This window comes from Pan paniscus, chromosome 6, assembly GCF_029289425.2.
Source record: "Pan paniscus chromosome 6, NHGRI_mPanPan1-v2.0_pri, whole genome shotgun sequence".
Lineage (NCBI taxonomy): Eukaryota > Metazoa > Chordata > Mammalia > Primates > Hominidae > Pan > Pan paniscus.
In genome coordinates this window covers 139,976,873-139,991,943 of record NC_073255.2, presented here as the reverse complement: position 1 = coordinate 139,991,943, position 15,071 = coordinate 139,976,873, and the positions used below count along the sequence as shown (strand labels likewise).

Sequence of the window (15,071 nt, the reverse complement as noted above, 5' to 3'; positions counted from 1 at the left end):
TGAGTCCGCACCCCCGCGCTCGCACCCCGCCGCTCTGGCCGCGCGCCCGCGGCCCGGGATCCCGAGTGTCCGGAGCTCCGTGGTTTCTGTGGGACCTCGCGGGAGGCGGTTTTCTCCCGCCTGCTGTGCTCTGTGACCTCTCTGCTGCCTCCTCCACGGTCTCTGGGCGGAGCAATCCACACTGCTGAGCCTGGGGTGGTTTGGAATTCTTCGGCGAAGTGGAGCGGGCTGAGAGTGGGTTTCCCGTCCCCGAGCCCTCCCTCATCTCGGAGATGCCGCACTTGTGAGCGACAGGGCTTCATTTGAATTTTCGCACCTCGCGAGTTGCGGAGCCTGTATCTCTGAAGCTGCCTCGGTGAAGAGCCACAGCATTATTTTTTTTCTCTTTGGGAGAGTAGCTGTCTGGGATTTGAGATCCTATCTTCCCTGCAAATTACCAGGTTGCATCTTCACTGATAGGAATACATGTGGGTTTATCTTCTTTTGGTTGTATGTAAATGAATGGGTCGACAACTTCCTCCGAGCAACTTATTGTTGCTTCATCTATAGTGTTTATCTTCTAAAAATCCATTCCAACAGGTTTCTCCCCTTTTATTTTGGAATAAGTGTACTTATTTAACTATGGAATGGAAATGAAGAGCAAAAAAAAAAAAAAAATGGGGCTAGCTGGGGAGGGGTGGTGGAAGGCTGTGCTTTCTTGAGTTTTCTGTTCTGTGGTTGTTTGCTTCTTATAAATTGGGTATTATTGCGGGCTTTTCAGAACACGTATTCAGATAGGTTTTTGTTGTTGTTGTTTTGTTTGTTTGTTTTTTGCTTTTTTTTTTTTTTCAAGCTAGAGCTCGATATGGTCCTGGTAGTTGAGGTAGATACTCTTCCATGGGTTCCGGGATCACATGCATTCATTATACGTCAGTTAAACCTGGAAAATATTAAGGGAGTGAGTAAAGTTTAACAGCCTTTTAAAAAGTCATTTAGTTCTTGTCTTTGCCTTTACTGTACGTTGTTATATATACATGTTATAATATGACTGACTCACCTGGTTGGCTTTGGCTTAGCATGAAATGTTTGCTACTTGATAATTCTGATTAATTTGTCCAGGAAGTCATTCCTGAGATGCAGTTCTTCAAATTGAGAAATAATTCCCATGTTTGTTAAAAAATGGAAATCTCTAACATTTCCATTTCTATTTTCAGTTACATTGGTTATGAATTAGCCGCAGACATGGACATCGTTTAGAAAGAAGTTATGTAATCTTTAAAAAGAAAAGATTACCTATATCCCACAATAGTGTGATTTTTGTTGCAAGAAAATACTGGGTCTGTTAAAGAAGAAATTTAGGGTAAAAGTACTTATTTAAAATAATAATTTAAGAGAGAGATTGAGGGGTTAAACTTGTTTCAAGTCAACTGAAAATATAGTCAGGATTTTCAGAGATTTTATTTTGTTAACATTCTGCAGGCTTTCCTGCTACAAGAATTATGGTAAGTCTCCAAGAGATAAAAATACTTAGTGTATTTCTCATACCCTTATTTTCACTCAGAATTCCAAATTATATTGTAGAAATTCTGTTACAAAATTCTAATTTTAAAATTAGTCCAGTTATAACTATATGAAGAACATTTTAGCATAAGCATTCCATCACAGGGTTTTGGTTATACTTTAGTTGATACAGTCATTCTTGTGTTTGTTCGAAAGGGGTATTATGTTACTTTGAGTATTTGTGAGTTTGGTAAACTGAGGGGATTTTTATGAACATTTAGTCTGTGTTTGGAAAAGCAGTATTTGCCTTTAATTTTGTTGTTTCATTCTGCTTTTTCTTTGTGGTGATGGATAGCTGTGGATATAGTGAGTTTTTCCATTGCTTTCTACACTTTGTAAATAAGAATATAGCTATAGCTGGAGGACTGTTGATCTGGGCTTTTTAGGTTGAAATGCATACACATAAAAAGTGTTTTCATTGAAGTATTATTAGGGAAATGAACTGTATGTATAATTAATCGTTAAAGAGCACTTTTATTCTGGAGGCCAGTGAGGGCATGCATAAAACTGGCATTAAAATATCACCCATGTGATTTCCAGCATAAGGTTCAGTAACATTTCATTCTAACGCCTATACTACTGAATAATTCTGTCTACAATTTATAGTGCTTTGCTTGATTTGTCTTTTGAATTTATTAACCATTTATTGTGTATTTAAGTATTTTACTAACAGACTTTGGAGACAGATTGCATACGAACTCATATATCCCCAGGGGCAGTTTTATGTTAGAGATAGTCTTCTGCAACCTCAGCTGGTTAAATAATGTATTATAACTTTATCATTTACAAAGCTCTTTCAAGTATTTTAAATATATGTATATATAGAGAGAGAGTTTGATTTTATAGACATAAAATATGAGCCTTGTTCCACAGATGAGGAAAATAGGACACCAAGAGTCTGGGAGAGTCTGGTGATTTGGCCAAGGAACCTTAGCTCAGCAGCCCCAGCCTTCAGCAGAATATATACACTGCAGACTCTTGTTACAGCGGGGTTCCAATGAAGCGAAAGTGGAGGGGTGTGCATCAGCAAGCGTTGGTCAGCAACACACTCACAGATTGCACCCCTGCCTTTGGGTAACAGGTTGTGAATGGCCAGTGCTGTTGGCTCTGGAGGCACAGGTCTGGCATATAGATGGATCAGCATAATTCAAAATCTTGATTGAAAAACAACTCAGTTTGTGCCTGCTACCTGGAACAATCCATTTTTCCCCTTGAAGGTGCAGACTCTTGTGTTTATCTAATTTGGGCACCTTCCCAGATTAAGGGACAGTAATATATTGATTTAACACTGAATGCCTGTAGGCTTCTGCGTGATTTTGTAATCTCTCTCAATTACAAGAATGAATAGAGAAACACCAAGCTTTCTCATTGTCACTAGCACTCTTGAACTGGTCACATCTTTTTTTTTTTTTTGAGACGGAGTCTCGCTCTGTCACCCAAGCTAGCGTGCGGTGGGGCAATCTCGGCTGACTGCAACCTCTGCCTCCTGTGTTCAAGCGATACTCATGCCTCAGCCTCCTGAGAAGTTGGGATTACAGGCATGTGCCACCACGCCCAGCTAAAACTGGTCACATCTTAATAGGACACCCGGATGACAGCAGTCATTAGTTTTGAAAGTTATTATTTTCTGTATTTTGAAGGTCCTTCAATTACAAAGATGTTCCCTGTTCAAGTTACTGTGTTTGTTCCTTCGGTTTGTTTAGAGAGCTCATGAAAAGCTCTCTAAACTAAGCTGTCTATATATTCTGAACATATATGTGTGTGTGTGCGTGTGTGTGTGCGTGTGTGTGTGTGTTTTCCAGAATGTTGTGGTATTTTATGGTTAAAGTAGCCAATGAAAGCTTAAAGAGTTTCTGGACTCAAATTCTTTTTTTTTTTTAAACTTGAAGCCAAACTAAGTAAAATACCCCACATAAAGTAAAATGTGTCATTTATCTTCCTATGCTGATTGTATGCCCCTTCGGTTCCAAGTGTTTTTAAGCATAATTAGGGTGACAGCATGGCTGATACGTAGTCCAGGCTCCATCATCAGCCAGAGCTAGATCCTTGGAATGTCATGTAACTCTCTGGCCTGACTTGGTTTACCTATTAGGTAAAAGGGTCACACAAGTGATGACTTCTGTCATGGAATGTTCAAGTTGGAAGGGACCTTAGAGGGAATGTACCTGGTCCAATCTCTTTAATGTGCAGATTTTTAATTTCTGCTGTCACAGGGGTTTAGCCTGTCATGATTACCTCAAAATTGAAACATTGAAATTAGGCTTTTCCACCATTTCACAGATATGAAATACTTTACAATTCTTGGCTGAAAGTTGATTTTCTTTCTCAATCTTTCCTCATATAGTGTCTCACTTTTATGTGTAGACTAAATGCCCATTGTATATAAATGTACATGTGCTGTTTGGAGCCTCTTTTTTAGCTGGGTGAACGCTAATACTGATGCACATATTGAATATCATCAGAATGAAGAATTTGACCTAATAAACTTTTTTGGTATTCTTAGCGACATTGTCTTAGTTAAGCCTGATTATGTATAGCATTATAATTTTTTTTTCTTTTGCTTAGCCACCCGAATACCTTCACATCTTACTTTATAATCTTCATCTTCAATTTAGTTTAAACTGCGCACACATTTATAAATTTTTTTGAAGATATGACTATGCATTTATATGGTCACCTGAGGCATAGAATGATCAACCCTCCAGGTTTTCACAGAACCAAGGGAGTTCCCAAGATGCAGGAATTTTTTTTTTTTTTTGAGACAAGAGTCTTTGCTGTGTTGCCCAGGCTGGAGTGCAGTGGCTCAATCTCAGCCTACTGCAACCTCCACCTTCAGGTTCAAGCAATTCTTGTGCCTCAGCCTCCTGAGTAGCTGGGACTACAGGCATGCACTACCATGCCTGGCTAATTTTTGTATTTTTAGTAGAGACAGAGTTTTGCCATGTTGGCCAAGCTGGTCTCGAACTCCTGGCCTCAAATGATCTGCTTGCTTCATTCAGCCTCTGAAAGTGCTGGGATTACAGGTGTGAGCCACCACACCTGGCCTAAGATGCAGGACTTTAAATGTTAACACTGGGAAATCCTCAGGCAAACCAGATACGTTGATCCTCCTACCTGACAGTTTCTCTTTATGGGACTTGACTAGCCATTCTCCCCAGCTTGAAAGATAACATGTTAGGTGGTTTTATGCTGGATAAACTGAGACACCTTTTGAAAGCAAAGGAAATGTCTTCAAGGTACCATGTGTGTTTTGTTTATGTGACTAAAATACAGAACCAATTATTTGTTGATGGTTCTTTTCAATGTAACTGTAAATTAGAAAAATTGAGTAATGAAAGTTATAGCATTTGAAACCTTCTTTGTGTAAAATTAAAGGGGCAATTATATTTATAAGAGAACTAGTATTTATTGAGCATCTCCCAAGTACCTTTTACTTTGAAAAAGGGAAGAAAATTTTGTTGAAAGCCAAAAAAAAAACAAAACGAAACAAAAGGTGAGGCTTGTCAGTGAGACCATAACTGTTTGCTAAATGCTACTGACTTTAGAACCTAGGTATCTACTCAAGATAAGTTTATTGAATTTTCCTTGTAGATTCAACATGATTAGTGGAAAGAGCATGGGCTTTGGCATCTGGTCAACTTGGGTTTCATCCCTAGATCCAACTGTTAACAACTTTATTGCTTTATGGAAGCTATTAAACTCTGTGAGCCTCTTTTACATCACCTATAGCATGAGGATAATAATTATCTAAAGTGCTTGGTACATAGTAAATGCTTAGTAAATGATAAATGGACCAGGTGCCGTGGCTCCTGTCTGTAATCCCAGCACTTTAGGAGGTCAAGGCAGGAGGATTGCTTGAGGCCAGGAGTTCAAGGCTGCAGTGTGTTGATCAGGGCACCCACATATGGATTAGGAAAGCTGTATTTTGGGCATTTGTTACCATTGGTGTTTTTATAGCTCCCCTAAACCTGAACCTCCCACTTAACGGTAATCGTATCAGTTAGGATTAATTTGCTGTGATTTGAAAGATTGCTCAAATATGTTTTTCCTACACATGAAAGAAGTCCAAAGTTGGACAGTTCAGGCTTGGTATGGTGGGCCCTGAAGTCCTTCTGGCTCTCCTCGATGCCATTCCTTGGATGTGGCAACCTCCTGGCTCAAGATGGCTCCAGGTAGCCAGATGCAGGACAAATCGAGAAGAATGCCTCTCTTTCCCTTAAGGAGACTTCTGGAAGCACCATAAAAGGCTCGTATCACATTGTTCAAAGTGTCACCAACCTGGCCATCCCTAGCTAGAAGGCTGAGAAATGTCATCATTTAGCTGATGCATAGTTACCGTAAGTAAAACGGGTTCTGTTACTGAGAAGAAAAGGAAGAGAAGATTTTTTTTTTTTCTAAATACATGACAGATTAAAGAACACTAGATTTTATGGTAGGCATCTTTTCATCTTTACCACTGTGCTATCACTTTACCACATAGAATTTAACTACTCAATTATTCCCCAAGACTTTTCTATTTTTATTTATTTATGTTTATTTCTTTATTCTTAGACAAGCTCTTGCTCTGTCACCCAGGCTGGAGTGCAGTGGCATGATCACGGCTCACTACAGCCTTGACCTCCTGGGCTCAAGCAATCCTCCTATCTCAGCCCACCACACCTGGCTAATTTTTGCGTGTGTGTGTGTGTTTTTTTTTTTTTTTTGTAGAGACAGAGTCTCACTATGTTGCCCAGGGTGGTCTTGAAGTCCTGGGCTCAAGTGATCTGCCTGCCTTGGCCTCCCAACGTGTTGGGATTACAGGTGTGAGCCCCTGTACCTGGCCAGTTTTAATTTTTGTTAGCAGAGTTGGTGGGGATCTCCACTGTTGACTTTTGTCTCTCTGTCTTCTGGTCACTTTTGCTTCTATTATTTGACTCCTAGCAGGAGATCTTTTAAAAAACAATTAACTATATCCCAATGAAGAGTGATTAGGAGTTTAAGCTCTGGTTTTTTCATTTATTCATTCCATAAATATTGTGCACTCATTGTGTACAGGCTGCTTTGTGTTATTGACAATGTGAATCATTACTGATTATATTTCCCTTTTTTTGACTTGGCTTCCTGGGGGCACAGAGTCAAATTTGTGACTCAGTTGGATTGAGTACAAGCCTTGCCCTGTCAAACTTTCTTTTTTTCTGTCACCCAGGCTGCAGTGCAGTGGCACGATCTTGGCTCACTGCAACCTCTGCCTCCCTGGTTCAAGTGATTCTCCCACTTCAGCCTCACAAGTAGCTGGGATTACAGCCGCCTGCCACCATGCCTGGCTAATTTTTGTATTTTTAGTAGAGATGGGGTTTCACCATGATGGCCAGGCTGGTCTCGAGCTCCTGACCTCAAATGATCCACCTGCCTCGGCCTCCCAAAATGCTGGGATTACAGGCATGAGTCACCGTGCCTGGCCCCTGTTAAACTTTCTACCTAGCAATGTGGTTAGTCTTCCCATCCCACTGTATAGCAGTTTCAGGATGATGCTGCCTCTCTAACTTGGAGTGCTGAACAGGAAGTAAGAGTTGGCTTTACGGTAGGCAGCTGCCAGGCTAGTATAAATTCTGGCATACCAGAAAATCCCTTTGATCCTTCCTAAATGCTTGTCTTACTTTGTGCCAAATGACTAATGATTTAAAGCAGTGGTTCTTAACCCTGCCTGTATATCAGAAACACCCACAGAACTTTTAAAAATTATCTGGAGAAACTGCCCCACCTGACATTTTGATTCAGTAGCCTCGGGTGTAGTTTAAAAAGCTCCACAGGGGAGCTCTTTCCTTTCGCTGCTGTGGCCGCAGCCTTGAGTATGCTCAGGCTTCAGAAGAGGCTTGCCTCTAGTGTCCTCTGCTGTGGCAAGAAGAATATCTGGTTAGACCCCAATGAGACCAATGAAATCACCAATGCCAACTCCTGTCAGCAGATCTGGAAGCTGATCAAAGATGGGCTGATCATCCGCAAGCCTGTGATGGTCCATTCCCCTGCTTGATGCCGGAAAAACACCTTGGCCTGCCGGAAGGGCAGGCATATGGGCATAGGTAAGTGGAAGGGTACAGCCAATGCCCGAATGCCAGAGAAGGTCACGTGGATGAGGAGAATGAGGATTCTGCACCGGCTGCTCAGAAGATACCGTGAATCTAAGAAGATTGATCGCCACATGTATCACAGCCTGTACCTGAAGGTGAAGGGGAATGTGTTAAAAAACAAGCGGATTCTCATGGAACACATCCACAAGCTGAAGGCAGACAAGGCCCGCAAGAAGCTCCTGGCTGATCAGGCTAAGGCCCGCAGATCTAAGACCAAGGAAGCACACAAGAGCTATGAAGAGCACCTCCAGGCCAAGAAGGAGGAGATCATCAAGACTTTGTCCAAGGAGGAAGAGACCAAGAAATAAAAGCTGCCCCTTTTTGTGTACATACTGGCCTCCGTGATTACATAGATCAGCCATTAAAGTAAAATAAGCCTTTATCTGCTTGCAAAAAAAAAAAAAAAAAAAACTCCACAGGTAATTCTGATGTGCATTTGAGGTTTAAGGGCTTGTACCCATGTGGACTGGAAATGATCTAGGGAGGATTTGCACTTTGTTCCTTATCTGTCACACACTGGAAATCAGATCTTTCTTGAAAACCTGTTTTGACCATGGAAAAAGCAGATGGGGGGAACATTATGATAGTAGAGTCACTTGGGTAAGAGAGGCAAGAATACTGAAATGCTTTAGGGGAAACTTATTTACTCGTGATTTATGTAGAGCTGGCCTTGCTTGCCTATTTTGCCAGCTCCCATTGTGGGAAATTTTTCCTTTGAGCAAAAGAATCTGTTTAACTGGAGCTTCAAGCTCTGGGAAAAGTGCTGAGTCTGCATGTGGCCACCATTAGTATCATGAGTTTTCAGCTTCTGCTCCTTGGGCTAGGTGAAGGGAGATAAAGGGAAGTCAGGTAGATTATTATTTTCAGAATCAGGAGACTATCAATGAGTCTTCTGAGCTAATGAGAGCCTTCTGGTGACTCCAGGAGGATTAGTGAGGCCACAAGGAACTATGAGGTCGGGTAGGAATCCTGTTTTGAATTAAGAGTTCTGCACTTTGGGAGGCCAAGGCGGGCGGATCACGAGGTCAGGAGGTTGAGACCGTCCTGGCTAACATGGTGAAACCTCGTCTCTACTAAAAATACAAAAAAATTAGCCGGGCGTGGTGGCGGGCTCCTGTAGTCCCAGCCACTAGGGAGGCTGAGGCAGGAGAATGACGTGAACCTGGGAGGCGGAGCTTGCAGTGAGCCGAGATCACGCCACTGCACTCCAGCCTGGGCGACTGAGCAAGACTCTGTCTCAAAAAAAAAAAAAAAAAAGTTCTGTGAATTCCAAGATCAGGCCTTCTCTTACTCAAATAGAACAAAAACACATTCCAGAGTTTATTCTGTTTCAGTTTATTCATACCATTTCCCTCAGCTTCCTTATCACATTAGTGTAGAAATGCAAAAATGGTATACATGTATATCCTACTATCTCATTAAAACTGTTACTGTTTATAGCATAATGAAACAGTGGCTTAGTTATTCAGTGCTTACTATGTACTGTGTGCCAGAGACTGGGCTAGGAATTATGAAACTGAGGTTTAGGATGATGAGGGGCAAAGTTGGGAAGCATTTATTTTAAGATGTTTTCAATTCTTTTGCCCCATCTTCTGGTAATGTGGTTTTTCCTGATAACCCATTCAAGCATATTTTAGTTATATTCATTTTTAATATGCTTTTATAATTTGCTACAAACTTTCTGCTATTCTTAAACAGAGGCTACTGAATTGAACTCAGGGATCTTAAAGTCCCTTTGAACCTCAAGATTCTATTAACCTTTTGGGGATGTCTCTAGCCTCACTCTGACCCTGTTATTTACAGTGTACTGAAGACTCAGGAGATGGCTGAACAGGGTCTGATGTAGTCATGTCCTGGGCCTTGTTTCCCTGTAAAAGTCTCACTGTTCGTTTATTTTTTTGTCATTTTTTTACCTTTTTCTCACAGAGGATGGACCACGCATGACACTGCGGGCAGAATAACATGTCTGCCCCTTTGCCAAATTCATTTGTGAGTGAATCAGGGGTTCAAGTAACCTCTCTAGTGACTTTGTTTCTTTCCATCACCCTCTCTGTTGCCATCAGGGCCCTTTAACTTGTTGGCTGAATTCAGAAAGTTCTGAGCTTTTCAGTGTCTCTGACCTGCTGGATCACAGGACTCTTGCTGTCACTGTGGACCGCTCAGCACTTAAGGAAAAGTATTCCTCACCATCTTGAGAATTTGGCCAGTATGTTTTGGAAATGCCTTATTCTAAAATCTATACCATTTTCATTAATCAGAGCTGACACTTCTGTAAACGTGATACTGAGCCAAAATCTATATGGTTTCTTATGATTTTTTTCCCTAATGGATTTTGAATCCCTGGAGGTCAGGGGTTCATATTCTCCACAGCAAACTGGAGAGCTAGGACTTAGATAAAGTAGACATTCTAACAATGTTTGTTAAATGCAACTTTTAAAATGCTTTAAGTAGAAGCCCTTACAAGTAATATCTGGAATCTTTTTAAGTTTGAAAATCTAATGGCTATTTGTATCAGATTTATATGTCCTGGCTCTTAATAACCTCCTAGCCTACCTGATAAACCTGTGAAATTGCACTTTCTTCCAGTAGATAACTATGCTGTTCTCAGGTGAAATACTTCGCTTATCCCTTGCCAGTCCAGCCTGGGGAAGGTAGCTGGACCTGAGCTGGGAATTTTATTTGAGGGAGTGGAAATAGGAGGGGTTGGCCAAGGCTGAGTTAGAGGGGACAGCTCTTTAGTGGCCTGAGCTGGCTCTTTGGTGCAGCCGAAGATTGTTAGAATTTTAGAGGTGGAGAGACTTTAGAGGTACATCCCAGTCCTCTATTTTACAGATGAATGAAAGTGAGTCTCGATGTTAAGTGACTTTTTAAAGGCTACAGAAGGCTGGGTGTGGTGGCTCACGCCTGTAATCCCAGCACTTTGGGAGGCCGAGGCGGGTGGATCACCTGAGGTTGGGAGTTCAAGACCATCCTGGCCAACATGATGAAACCCTGTCTCTACTAAAAATACAAAAAATTAGCTGGGTGTGGTGGTGCGTGCCTGTGATCCCAGCTACTCAGGAGGCTGAGGCAGGAGAATCGTTTGAACCTGGGAGGTGGAGGTTGCAGTGAGCCGAGATCGCACCACTGGACTCCAGCCTGGGCAACAAAAGCAAAACTCTGACTCAAAAAAAAAAAAAAAAAAAAAAAGGGCTGTAGAATTCAGTAGGGTCAAAGTTGGAACTGGACTGAAGTCAGAAAGAAGTGAAAAGTGTGCTTTTTTCCCTCTTTCTCTGTCCTATCCAGGAGCTATGAAGACATGTTTCTCCTTTCTGTTTCTTTACAGGTTATGCATTAAATTGGAAGGTTTTCTTTTTGTATACTTAATTATGAGATGGAGATAGTAGAGAGAAAGTAGTCCCATTTTGGAAGCTTTTTTTTGGTTAAAATCTTGGCTCAGGAACAGTAAATGAACATTTAAGATCATCTACCTGCCTGGCCAACATGGTGAAACCCCATCTCTACTAAAAACACAAAAATTAACCAGGCTTGGTGGCGCATGCCTGTAATCCCAGCCACTCGGGAGGCTGAGGCACGAGAATCGGTTGAACCTGGGAGATGGAGGTTGCAGTGAGCCGAGATTGCGCCATTGCACTCCAGCCTGGGTAACAGAACGAGACTCCGTCTCAAAAAAAAAAAAAAAAAAAAAAGGAAAGATCATCTGACATATTTAGGACGCATTTCAAGTTCCACAGGCATCAACTTACTGTTCCTCCTACCTTGTCCTACCCCAGCCTTTTCTTTTTTGGTTTTCTTTTCTTTTCTTTTTTCTTTCTTTCTTTTTCTTTCTTTTTTTTTTTTTTGAGACAGCATCTTGCTCTGTCACCCAGGCTGGAGTGCAGTGGCTCAATTACAGTTCACTGCAGCCTTTACCTCCTGGGTTCAAGCAGTCCTCCCACCTCAGCCTCCTGAGTAGCTGGGACTACAGATGCGCACCACCACACCTGGCCTGACCTTTTCAATTAAATACTTATGTATATCATTTAGGTGTAATTGATTATACCAGAAATGAACCTGCACTTTGTGCTTGCTATTATTTTTTAAGGTATTAAAGAGATGATAACTATGTTATTTTAATAAATATTTTATGCATGTTTTCCAAATTTGCCATAACATGATATTTTAATTTGATCACCCTAAGGATTCCAGTCATAAAAGGTATTCATAAATAGGCTTTGTTCTTAAGCCAGCTGTTTCTCGTTTCATTGTTTTTGATTCTAATGAAAGCTTTGCTTTCTTACTTACATATGGGAAAAACCTCTTATTATAGAGGAAGCTTCTAGATTGTTTATGTATTTTGGTGACTTAAAGTCTGTTAATATACTGTATCCCAAAGATTCAAATTGCGTTTTGCATTCTTTCCTCTCAGAACTATTTATTTGGGGCCGGAAGCAGTGGCTCATGCCTGTGATCCCCAGCACTTTGGGAGGCCAATGCGGGCAGATCACGAGGTCAGGAGTTTGAGACCAGCCTGGCCAACATGGTGAAACCTGTCTCTACTAAAAATAGAAAAATTAGCTGGGCATGGTGGCGGGCACCTGTAATCCAAGCTATTTGGGAGGCTGAGGCAGGAGAATCACTTGAACCTGGGAGGTGGAGGTTGCAGTGAGCCAAGATTGCACCACTGCACTCTAGCCTGGGCAATAAGAGCAAAACTCCATCTCAAAACAAACAAACAAACAATTTATTTGGACTCTTAAATGCTTTTGGTTGGTTGGCATTTCTTTGTGAATTATTTGTCAAAATAATTTTTTGTCTATAATTGGATGAATGCTTTGCGACAAATTTGAAGTTTTAACAAAAGAAAATACATTTTTTTAAAAGGTAACAAAACTTACTTACTTTTATAGTCTTGTTACGTAAAATTAAGGAAAGAAAAATGAAAAAAATTCAGTAACTTAGGCTTTTAAAGCCATATGAAATTCTAGAATGTTTTATCTTTCACCTGAAAAGCAACTCAGTTGGATCAAAAGGTCCTATTTATCATATATTCTTTACTCTTCAATTTGCATTTTTTTTTTTTTTTTGTGAGACAGAGTCTTGCTCTGTCGCCCAGGCTGGAGGGCAGTGGTGCAATCTTGGCTCACTGCAACCTCTGCCTCCGGGTTCAAGTGATCCTCCTGCCTCAGCCTCCCAAGTAGCTGGGACTACAGGTTCGGGCTGCCATACACAGATAATTTCTTTTTGTATTTTTTTTTTTTTTTAGTAGAGACGGGGTTTTGCCATGTTAGCCAGGCTGTTCTCGAACTCCTGAGCTCAGGCAGTCTGCCCACCTCGTCCTTACAAAGTGCTAGGATTACAGGTGTGAGCCACTGCTCCCGGCCTCAACGATTTGCATTTTTTTTTTTTTTGAGGTGGGGTCTCACTCTGTCACCCAGGCTGGAGTGCAGTGGCATGATCTCAGCCCACTGCAACCTCCACCTCCTTAGTTCAAGTGATTCTCCTGCCTCAACCTCCCGAGTAGCTGGGATTACAGGCACGCACCACCACTCTTGGCTAAGTTTTTTTTTTTTTTTTAATAGGGTTTTGCTATGTTGGCCAGGCTGGTCTCGAATTCCTGTCCTTGGCCTCCCAAAGTATTGGGATTACAGGCATGAGGCACCACAACTAGCCAGCAATTTCCATATGTATAGCACTTTGAACTACTAACTCATGGTCTCCTTAAATGACTAACAGACATTTAAAACAACGTTTAGGAGTTACAATCTTTACTGAACAGATGAATAAGCCCAAGTTTAGAGAGGCTGAGTTACTCCCCGCAAGCTAACATCTCTAGTTAATAGTAGAACTGGAGTCCAGTTTTTCTGACTCCTAACTAGTGTTCTTTCCACTCTTGTGAAGATAAATTGTTTGGTGATATATATATATATATATATATAGATTTATATGTACATATATCTTAATGTATATTATGCGTGTATGTTCTATTTTTGACGCAATAATTGTTATTAAATGTTGTCATACTCTCAGATCCTGTATATTAAGCTTCTGTTTGCTTTGTTTTCTTTTAGCTTCTTAGCAAAACTGGTTGTTTTGCTAAGTCAATAAAGTGTGGTAAGAATGAAGCTCAGTGATAACAGTGCAATGCTTTTTTGGTTGATGAATGTTGTATACATACCTCCCACAGAACATTCTCCCTCTTATTATCCAGTGTACTTCCTGTGCTTGGACGTATCTGCCCTCCCACTGGTTCCCTAAATGCCTCTGGGAGTAATACCAGTATTGCCTGGAATCTTATTGAATGTGAAGGATGGGAACAGTTTAATTTTACCCCCACTGAAGCTCTTTGCAGACATTTCAGTGAATTGACGTAGTTTCATTAGCCATGTTATCTAGCATTGTATCAAAAGGGCCCTTTCTCTTCAATAAGGATAAGGAGAGCAAATACAGAATAGTAAGTTTAATGTTATTTAGTCAGAGATATCTGAAAATACACTTCTGAATACTTTCCAGATTTAACATCAGCATCTTTGTTGTTACGTAATGGACAGGAACTCAATTAGTATTTATTAAATGTCTACTCTGGGAATGATTTGCCGCTTCATAATTTATGAGTATGTTGAAATCCCAAATGTATGTTGTACTACTGTGATTTTTTTCTTTAGCTGTTTACATGATAAAGCAGTGCATTCAATTCTAGGCAGCTGGCAAATCTTAAATGTTGAAAAAAGAAAGCATGAAACATTTGCTTTTGAAATAGAGAATTCTTATTTTTTGAAAGCATTTTACCCATATGTGCAGTTATTGAGAGAAAATATTTGTACTTGGCTGACTTGTCTTCACCAAATGTCACAGCTCAGACCTCTCTTTGGTTGGAGACACAGGGATAAGTCCTTCTGCTCTTAAATAGGCAATTAATCTTCAAAAAATGTAGAGAATGTCCTTGATAATTACTAGATGGACTTTATGTTATCCTTTTTGTAATACATTGTTCTTTAAAAAAGAACATTTGTTTTATTTTTTATTTTTATTTATTTATTTATTTTGAGACGGAGTCTCACTCTGTCGCTCAGGCTGGAATCTCGGCTCACTGCAACCTCTGCCTCCTGGGTTCAAGCGATTTTCCTGCCTTAGCCTCCTGAGTAGCTGGGACTACAGGCATACACCACCATGCCTAGCTAATTTTTGTATTTTTAGTAGAGAGGGGTTTCACCATGTTGGCCAGGCTGGTCTCGAACTCCCGACCTGAGGTGATCCACCTGCCTCGGCCTGCCAAAGTGCTGGGATTACAGGCATGAGCCACCGTGCCTGGCTAGAACATTTGTATTTTATATTTAAAATAGAATTGTCACAGGGGTTTGTTACCTTTAAATTTTCTTCTGGATTCTACTTTTCTAGAACAAATTTAGCATTTGGTATGTTTATAACTAACTGTTGTTCACAGAG

General features: G+C 40.8%; 1 protein-coding gene and 1 pseudogene across 4 annotated transcripts in view; both read left to right on the top strand.

Annotated features, from left to right (window-relative positions):
• The window catches only part of NAPEPLD (N-acyl phosphatidylethanolamine phospholipase D), a 63,339-nt gene that overhangs the window by 13,826 nt on the left and 34,442 nt on the right, over positions 1-15,071 (top strand). The window contains exon 1 of one of the 4 annotated variants that reach the window (XM_008963832.3): positions 9-355. The exons of the other annotated variants lie outside the window; for them this stretch is intronic. The gene's annotated coding sequence lies outside the window, so the exon portion shown is untranslated. Of the gene's footprint in view, positions 1-8; positions 356-15,071 lie in introns of those variants that run through there. 4 annotated transcript variants of the gene reach the window in all.
• LOC129398190 (large ribosomal subunit protein eL19-like) lies at positions 7,296-12,273 on the top strand (annotated as a pseudogene).